This window comes from Panthera onca, chromosome C2 (genome assembly GCF_046562875.1).
Source record: "Panthera onca isolate mPanOnc1 chromosome C2, mPanOnc1 haplotype 2, whole genome shotgun sequence".
NCBI lineage: Eukaryota > Metazoa > Chordata > Mammalia > Carnivora > Felidae > Panthera > Panthera onca.
In genome coordinates, this window is record NC_138347.1 from 130394220 (window position 1) to 130404488 (window position 10269).

At 39.4% G+C, this 10269-nt stretch overlaps 1 protein-coding gene across 2 annotated transcripts in view; it reads right to left on the minus strand.

Moving 5' to 3' along the window:
• The window catches only part of DNAJC13 (DnaJ heat shock protein family (Hsp40) member C13), a 132405-nt gene extending 122916 nt beyond the window's left edge, over positions 1-9489 (minus strand). For both annotated transcript variants that reach the window (XM_078432334.2, XM_060638667.3), the window contains exon 1: positions 9263-9489. The gene's annotated coding sequence lies outside the window, so the exon portion shown is untranslated. The remainder of the gene's footprint in view (positions 1-9262) is intronic.
• Between the last annotated feature and the right edge of the window lie 780 nt (positions 9490-10269).

Consider the following 10269-nt stretch of genomic DNA (forward strand, 5'->3'; position numbering starts at 1 on the left):
TTGTTATTTTGAGAGAAGTGTTCTTCCAGGGGTTAAAAAGTCAAATTCAGGACAACACGGGCATTTTGGCTAGATTCACCCTATTCATGAGTTCCCTTGCTTCATGCTTTCCAACAACATTTAATGTTCTTAACATTCTCTAATTTATTACTGGCAGCAAAAACTGGCAATCCATTTAAGATCATTTATGAATAAAATAAGATCTTTCAGAAGATACAACTGTGACACAAAACCACAGGATCTGACAGTCTACACTGAGCAGGAGCCTACATCAAATTGATACTAAGAACAAAGAGCAGGTTAAACCGCCTGGATACCACAGCACCCAAGCAGACAGATTACAGCCAAGCTAGAAGCAAAAGAATTTGCACACATAGCAAAATTAAACGTTATGTGCAAGTCTTAAGTAAAAACAGAGACTTCATTTAGCCAGACATGTATGAGTATACTCAGAAAAATAGTTGTGCCTTGACTTCATATGGAGTTACATCCTGATAAGCCCATAATGTGCTGAAAATGCATTTAATACAGCTAACTTACCGAACATCATAGCTCAGCCTAGCCTACCTTACATGTACTCAGAACACTTGTATTAGCCTACAGTTGGGCAAAATCATCTAATACAAAACCTATTTTATATTAAGTGTTGAATATCTCAATGTAATTTATTGAATACCATACTGAAAGTGAAGAACAAAATGGTTGTAAGCGTATCAGTTGTTCACCCTGTGACTGTGTGGCTGACTGGGAGCTGTGGCTCACTGCCACTGCCCAGCATCATGAGAGTATGCTACCACATAGTGCTAGCCTGAAGAAAGTACCAAAATTCAAAGTATCATTTCAACTGAATGTATACCACTTTCACACCATCATAAAGTTGAAAAATTTTAGGTCAAACTATTGTTAAGTTGGGGATTCTTATGTGATACACTAGTGAATAAATTAAGGAAATGGCTTTAATAAAGGCTATCTGCCTTTAAAGCGCACACATTTTGCATGACCAACAGAGTAATTTTTACGCAATTACAACTTGGGAGAGAACTGGCAAGATACTAATTTTTCCACTTCCAGTCTGTAAAATGAAGAATTAACTCTGCTTTCAAGTAATGAATTAAAAACACGAGTTTGTTTGAAATGCATTAAAAAATAAGATGGATAGAAATATGATAAAGTACAGTAATGATAATGTGAAAATCTTGGGAGACGAGTATATGAATATGTAATGTAAAGTTCTTTCAACCTGGCTATAGATGAAAAATTTATTTGGGGAGGGAAACTGCATTTACCTTTATTTTCTGACCAAATTCTCCTATAAGAGAAATATTTTTCTGCTACATTGTAACACTACACCAGAAAATATGGTATATAGTCATATGATAGGAACTAATTTATCAACTTAATATTTCCTCATACAGCTATATCCTATTAAAAATGCAGGGAGAAGGAGAACCACTGCTAAGGCAAAAGCTAATAATCTTGAGTAATAACCAAAAAGAGAACCCCTTAATACTAGCTTCTTAAAGGCCTAGTTTTATTTGTAACTGATTTCAAAATATGAGTGGCTAGTTCAGTTTCAAAAAAAGGTAAAAATATATTTAACATTCCAATTTTAGTAGATGTGCTGCCAAAGCAAGCACAAAATATAGTTAACAGAATGTTAATTTTTACCCAGATTAAAAAGCTACAACTAGATTGTCTTAGAATGTTCTGTGTATGGGGGAAAACAGATATGAACTTTAATCTTTAATTTTCAGCTTCATGTTTTAATATAGAACACAAGTATAAGTAAAAGCATTTCCTTGTAAATAAACAACAAAGCAGTAAATGTAACTTATATAATACCTACTGTATAGGGATCTTTATTAAACAGATCACAAAATAAGGTTTGAATACATCCTACCTCAGCTTTCTAAACTTGAAGAACCCACTAACTCCAGAGATAAATGTGGTTAGCAAAGAAAGCCAGTGGTATTATCAAATTTCAGCTGACCAACAGATCTCCAAATAATTGCCCCAAAGTTACAATACTGAAACCTTTGCACTGATGTATCAAAATGAGCTTTTAAATACTTCTAAAATAATCTAAGATCCACCTACCCATTTTAAAAAAAAATTTTTTTTTTAACGTTTATTTATTTTTGAGACAGAGAGAGACAGAGCATGAACGGGGGAGGGTCAGAGAGAGAGGGAGACACAGAATCTGAAACAGGCTCCAGGCTCTGAGCTGTCAGCACAGAGCCCGACACGGGGCTCGAACCCACGGACCGTGAGATCATGACCTGAGCCGAAGTCGGACGCTTAACCGACCGAGCCTCCCAGGCGCCCCCACCTACCCATTTTTAAAAAAAACCCATTCCTTTCCAATTAGAAACCAGACATATATTCATGAAATAAAAGGGCAAGGGAAACTCAAAAGCAAACCCTAAATCTAAAAGAACACTTTTAATATTATCTTAATCAGGGGAAGGGCAAGCATAAATATCACAGCAGTTAATTTTGTTGGCCTTTCCTATTCAATATAAATCAAACACTGAAAAAAATTGCTCTCTATATTTTAATCACATGTATGCTGATTTCATCTGAGGGAATAATTCTTACTTTTCACAAAACAGACCTCTATCTGTTGTAACAAAAAAAAGTTTTTTTCCAAGAAAGACACATGATTATGACTCTCCTTTCCAAAACTTAAAAAATGCCCTGAATATTCACCTAAAAACTGCAAACATGTCCACTTAAGCAAATACTGTGAAATCAATGTCACTGATCATTTACATATTTTTAGTTTGTACACATTCTTGAAAATTTTTAGACATAATTTCTATCTTTGAAGCTAACCTGGCTTTTGCAAGAACAAAACATACTAGTTCAATAAGCTCTTCTTCAGCTCACAAACAGGTACTTAATAATCTTGCTGTTACACTAAGTAGACCCTAATGGGTAAAAGAGACTTTCAATTGCCATGTTTAACTTGTTGCTGTTTTTTCTATCACTACAGTAAATGCATAATAGGGGTTTAATTACCTAAGCATATTACAAATACATCTTAGAGGAAGTTTAATAGTAAGCATCCTAATATGCAAATACACTATTAAAAGACAAGGAGTTGGGGCACCTGGGTGGCTCAGGTCATGATCTCTCGGTTGGTGAAATTGAGCCTTGCATTGGGCTCTGCACTGACAGTGCAGAGCCTGCTTGGGATTCCCTCTGCCCCATTCCTGCTTGTGCTCTCCCCCCTCACAAAATAAATATACAAACTTAAAAAAAAAAAAAAAAAAAAAAGACACATTTAGGCTGCTGTAATTTCCCTTTCACCTAACACAAAATAGCAACAACATTTAGGTCTTCCTTTAGCTCTTTCTGAAATTTCCCTAGTATTCCTAACTCTCCCATAGTTCTTCACATTTTACAGAACACTCCCAAATCTATCAGTGAACTAAAAAAAAGAAAAGAAAAAAAAAAAAAAAAAAAAAGGAAAATTCCACTTTTAAAATTAAACCCAGCAGATCTAAGGCTGGGGGCGAGGGAATGGCTTTAACTACTCTAAGATTTGATAAACATCCAAAATACATTCTGCATCTCAAGTAGAAGTTTGAGGGAGAGAAAAACCTCCTAGCACTAGATGACTAAGGAATACACGTCTGAAAAACATGTAAAAAAATGTAAATATTATAATATAGGATTTATGAAATATTAGGGGGAATCTCCTATATTCATAACCTTATCAATCCTTCCATTGTGTTCTGGCAACTATTCTTAACAAAATCAAAACATATAAGTAATTATTTTAGATTGCTTTGGGATTTTATTTTTGATCTGTTCATCAAAATATCAAATTTTGGGGTACATGGGTGGCTCAGTTCGTTAAGTAGTCGACTCTTGATTTCAGCTCAGGTCATGATCTCACGGTCTATGATTGTGAGCTCCACATCAGGCTCCGTGCTAACAGTGCAAAGCCTGCTTAGGATTCTCTCCTTCTCTATCCCCTCCCCTGCTGGTGCCTACAGGTACTCATGTTCGTTCTCTCTCTCAAATTTAAAAAATATGTATCACATTTTTACTCATCAACTGCACAGAGATATTACCAATGGCCATGTGCTAAATATGTGAACACTGCTTAGGCAGTGTGGTCACTTCTAAGGGCAACTTATAATGCTTCAACTATAAAATCCCAATGAATTAACTTTGTTGTTTTAGAGATCACTCTTCTTTATAAGCAGTCCATAAAAGTACAAGTAAAACTCAAATATGCAGGCTGTTGAATAAAGTTAGGAGCATGTGAAAAGAGCTACTAGCAAATTATGTTTATCTTTATTGATAAACATCTTAGTGAACCATACTTAACTGTACTTTGCAAATGTAACTGTGTCTAAGTTAGCAAAGATGATCACAACCATGCTGGCTTAAGTTACTTACTACAAAAATATCCCTAAATCACTGACTCTCAAAGGAGTATCCACAATTAGGAATCATTCCATACTGCAAGAGATGTTACTGACTGGCATGTGCTGAGCATGTGAAAACTGCTGAAGCAGAAAAATGTATTGAAAACTACTGACTACGATTTTACAGTAATGGTTGGGGCAGGATGCTGCCCCATGAGACACTATGATTAGAAACACTACAGTAGTCCCCCTGCCCCTTACCCATAGGAAATGTGTTCCAAGACCCCTAGTAGATGCCTGAAACTACATAGTATCCAATCCTATATTGACTATGTCTTTATACATATTTACCTATAATAAAGTTTAATTTAGAAGTTAGGCACAGTAACAGATTAACAACAATAACTAATAATAAGACAGAACAATTATAACAACGTGCTGCAATAAGTTATGGGACTATGGTCCCTCAAAATATCTTACTGTACTGTCAGTCTCCTCCTGATTTGAGATAAAATACCTATGTGATGAGATTACATGAGGGGAATGACACAGGCACTGTAACATAGCATTAGCTATTACTGACCTTCTGACATCAGGAGGATCATCTGATTCTGGACTGCTATTGACCTTGAGTAATTCAAACTGTGAAAAGTGAATAAAGGGGGATAGGGGAACTATGGTACTATGATTCAGTGAATGGAGCTAGATACTCCTCAATGTATAAGACAGTCCTATGGTTGAAGAACTACCCTTAGTTGACTTTCAAATATCCAAGTGGGCATTCACATCCATAAAAACCTACTTATAACTAATGCCAATTTTAATTCTGTATTAAATATAAATCACAAAGTACATTTTGCAGAGTTTAATATGAGTATAATTTTCTAGGAATGCAACTATCATGTAAATGGAAAGATTACACTTTGAGTCCTCTTGGCTTTTGTTTCAGAATGTATTTTGTCTTCATTGTTGAAAAATATTTTTGCTTTTTTTCTTCCAGTACTTTAAAGTTGTCACTCAATTGTCTTTTTGATTGCATGGTCTCTCTACTTTAACTCTTTGTTTCTCTGTACAGGTCTCTCTTTGGCTACCTTCAAGATTTTCTTTCTCCTTTGTTTACATCAATTTAAATATGATGTCAAGGTGTATTTTGAGTTTTTGGGGGGCATGGGTATTTTTCTTGGTGTTCTCTAAGATTCCGGATCTGTGGTTTGATGTCTGACATTAATTTTGGAAAATTTTCTATTATTTCCTCAAACATTTCAGTATTTCTTCTGCTCTGTTCTCTCTTCTTCTGTGATTTCAGTCATTATATATTAAAATGTTCGATACTATCCCCAAGCTCTTGGGTGTTTTTTTTTTAACTTCATGTTTCAGTTGGGTAATTTCTTCTATCATCTGTAAGTTTACAGACTCCTTCCTTGGCTATGTCAATTCTGATAAGCCCCAAAGCATTCTTCATTTCTTTACTGTGTATTAATACTTCTAGTATTTCTTTTGATTCTTTCTTATAGTTTCTATCTGGTGAAACCACCCATCTCATCTTGCACACTGTCCACTTTTCTGTTCAACATTTAACATTATAGTTATTTTACACTGCCTATCAGATAATAGCATCTACGTTAATCTAAGTGTACTTCTGGTAATTGCTTTCTCGAGAAAAAAATTTGTCCATTTAGCATGCCTCGTAATTTTTGGTTGGAAGCTGAACATGTACAGAACAAGAGAGACTGAGGCAAATAAATTTGGTAACTGAAAATGGGCTTGTCTTTGCTAGGTCTTTAGTGCAGTGTTTGTGATCTGTTTAGAAGTTAGGCTGGGTTTGATGTGCTGTTGCTGTGGTTATTCTCAGTGTACGACAGGCTTCAAATGTGCAGAATAGCTGGTGCCCATGGTGAGGGACAGTTTACTAAAGCAATGTCTATTTGATCCTTTGTGCTGTACTCTTTGCATAATCTAGTTCCTCACCTAGTAATACTCTGCATTTACTTGTTACTCAAAACTTCTTATGATGGTAGGGGGTTGGAGATAGTCTTTGTGGTTCATTTAAGGTTCAGTCTTAGGCATACACTAGATCTCTGGATCTCAGGGGTATGATCTTATTCACACTGGCAGCAATTTTAAGCTCAGTGCCCCTCCCTGAGAAGATTCTTTCCCCTTTTCTGGTCTTCCCCCAGCTCAATGAATGCTCACCAACAAGGCCAGCAGAGATATCCTTCCCTCCACAGATTAAGGTTTTTGCTCCATAAAAGCAAAGAGAAAGAATCAGAGTTTTGTGCCCCTCCTGAGAACTGCTATTTTCCTCCTCTAAGTCAGCACCAACAACAGATATTCCCCAAGGTTCTTTCCAATCTTTTCTAGGAATGCCCAGTGAGTTTGTGGAGAAAAAGCGTGGAAAAAGGTATACTCAGCTTTCATCAATTTGTCAGCTCTTTCAGCTCAACGCTTCTTGCCAATACCCAGCTGTGTCCAATGAAGGTGAATTTGAATGCAAGTCTACTCTGTCTCCTTAAATTCTGGGCTAGTAGTCTGCTCTGTGACCTCAGTTTTTTAACAGATTTCCAAAAAAAAAAAAAAAAGTCATGAATTTAAAGTTAGTCCCATTCTTTTCTGGTGCAACAGTGAGAGCAAAGCTTCTTTTTATCCCAGGACCAAAGCCAGAGGTGGCTGTATTATTTAAAAACTATCTTGGGACAATAAAGCAGGTGTTAAAAATTATTTGGAATAAAAAAGGGGGTCTTTATTAGGTTTAATGAAATTGAGAAACACTGTCTTAAAGGATTTCTTTCAAAACACCTCCCCTTTAACCCCTGCTAGACATTACAGTCAACATTTAGGCCTAAAACTATTAGCAACCAAATTTTTGTTACAGTTTATCTGCACAGTCTTGCATCTAATTTACTCATTTTAAGTACCTCAATCAGAGAAGCAGGGGAAAAGTGCAATGGAAATCTCAAAATCACCTGTGTAAACAGAATTGGTTAAGGAACTGAGCCAAATTAAGTTAAAACAGGTCCTTTTCTTTTCAACTGTAATTTAGTATCTATTGAGAACCAGATTCAACTATCAACCTTTCTACAAATTTAATAAAGCCAGCATTGTTACATCCAACTTAGCAACCAGCTTCAATTTATTTGTGGGTAAAGTTAAATTCTTACAAAATAACTCCTGCTTCCCATCATTCCTTAACTTTTGCACTGAAAGTGTTCGTATATTTTATAGACTATTTACTACTGCCACTTTAGAAAAAGAGGAATATCCATTGCCTCCCAGTGGAATAGAAATGCTGGTATTTTCCATGAACCGGACTATAAGCTTAAGGTTCTTGACATTCCTATCTCTTAATAACCCTCTGACTCCTCTTTTCCTCCCGTAATATGTTCTATTTCCTGTTTTCAAGCTAGGAATACAGTGTAACATTTTCTAAACAGGACATATATCCCATTGTAATATTAACAGCAAAAGCCAAGTTTGAGATACAGCTGTTTAAATACTGTTTCATATTACATTTAAAATGTTAACAAGGTTTTAGGTTATATACTACATTCAGTTTAAACACTAAAGCACTTTCCAGAAACCAAAGAAACACGAATCAAGTCCTTTTCAGATACGGAGTTTCTCACAAGCAGTTTTCTAAATACATAAATAAATAAATAAATTTTTTTAGGGCAAGTCCTATTTCATACCCCTATAGACTCAGAGAGTACTGATAATATACTACAAAACCTAACCACTGTAATTTCCTCAAACTCTGCAGACAGTATTTTCAAACCTAGAAATCCATCAGCCCTATAAAGTAAAAAAAAAATAATAATAATACAGTAAGACAATCACTAGGGTAGATCCTGAAGAAATATTCTGAATTTTTCCCCCGAAGACATTACACTCCAAGAGGCTCAAAATAACCCTACATAGTGTAAAGTCCTTAATAGAGAACGTAAAAACATCAGGTAGAGAGACCCTCCTTTTTTAGGGGAATCACGGCAGGGTAAAAGGGAAAGCAGAGAAGGGAAATTATCACTTTGGGAAACCATGGCCACATTAGGGGGAGATTTTTTTACTGTCCCCCCCAACAACTGATAAAGGATACAATCTCAAGACATCAACTGATAAAACAATCTCAACACAAGAGTGGTTAACTGAACACCCTGCAACAACGCAGTTTAAGGGAAGACACTCTTCAGTGTACTCAAATCTGCGTTCAACTGCCAGTTCACTGAGCATTTCAGTCCTACTTCACCTAATCCAAAGGCCACATTCAAAGGCAAAAATCACGGCAGTGAAGGAGAAGACCACTGAAAATAAGCTTCCCTGCAGGAAAAGGAAAAACCTTAGAGGATAAACTTGATTTTGGAAAAAGGAGAGACTGGAGAAAAAAAAAACGCGGGTGCTCCCCATCTCCTAACAAAACGAAACAAAGCTAAGCAAAGAAAGTCCAGAAGTCTATACCGGACGTGGGGGGAAAAGGGGGTCGCCGACCCCAGGAAACGAGAGTTGCCGGCATCCAGCAGAAAGTGTGTTCAGACTAGAGGGCTGGAAGGGAATCCCGAGGGCGGAGTCCAGAAGGGAGTCAGGGGTGTGTGGGGGTAAGGCTGTACAGAGGGGATCTGGGGGGCCACGGTGGGTAGAAAACGAAAAACCAAGCCAAAAAAGAGTGGTGGGGTTGAACAAGGCAGCACCCTGGGAGACTGTCACTTAGACACGGGGGATCCGACGGGAGGAACCAGACCAGCAGCCTTGGGGGAGGGTAATCTGCTTTCCTTAGCAGCTGAAGGCCAAGACACCACCCCTCTTTTTCCTGTCCTCGGCCCCTCAAGTATCCGTGGCGTGAGAAGGGGGTAAGAAAGAGCCCCCAGAGGCCGGTGCCCAGAGCGGTTTACCTTCGCGGAAGGCTGGAGAGGCTCCAGCCCGAGCTCCTCCCGCCGCCGGCTCCGCGTCCGGAGTGAGATGAGGTGCACCCCGGCCTCCTCCGCCTCACCACTTCCCCTTTCCCCGGTCGGGGCCCTGTAGCTCCGCTGCCGCGGGTTCCTGGTGCCGCGGCGGCGCGGCCTCCCCGCCCCCTCCGCCTCCTCCCTCTGCCTCTCAGAGGCTCACTCTGGAGGCCGCCATCTTCACTCAGGCTTTCAGCGACCGTGCTCCAATACGCCTGCGTCGCCACCGCCCAGGCTGTCACGAGACCCGGTCAGCTGATTTCAACTCTTCCGCCTTCCGTCCCGCCCTCCCGCAGGCATTTCTCGGCTCTCCCCATCCCATTCGCCCCCTTTTCCCAGAAATTCCGCGTTCTACGACCCGCCCGCCCCCCAAAAGTTACACATGCGCAAAGTGACGAGGCCAGCTGTAGGATCCGGAGTCCACGCAGCGCGTGAGGGGGATCCGCCCCTTGGTGCGTGCCGAGAAGCACCCACCCCGGAGCGCGCGCGCCCTCGCGGGTAGAGCCACGCCCCTCCGGCGTGTTCTCCTAAGGTCACGCCCTTCGGCGTGTGGCTCTGAGTCCTGCCGGGTGTTGTGCGGTCCGTATATTTACGCTGTTAAGTCCCAGATGTCCTGTTTTAAATCCTTTCCGCAGCTTCGCGCTGGACTTCAAGTGCCGTGGAATATCCACGAGGCAATCCGAAGAGTCAGCCTACTACGCGGTTTGGCTGGATTGCGAGTCAGCAGGTTCACCACTATTAAAACTTCCAGAACGACAGTTTGAGGGCTTAAATTTTTGCTGGTCTGGGGGGGTCGCCAAGACTAAAACTTAGGTGTTGCCTCCGGCTTTCCGTCGATGGTAGGGCCGAGAAGATAATACTGATAGCTCCACTTATTGTCGGCTGATCACGTGTCAAGGGTTTTATTTGCGTTAGTTAATCCTCAACTCTGAAGTAGGAATTGTCCTTGTTTTGCA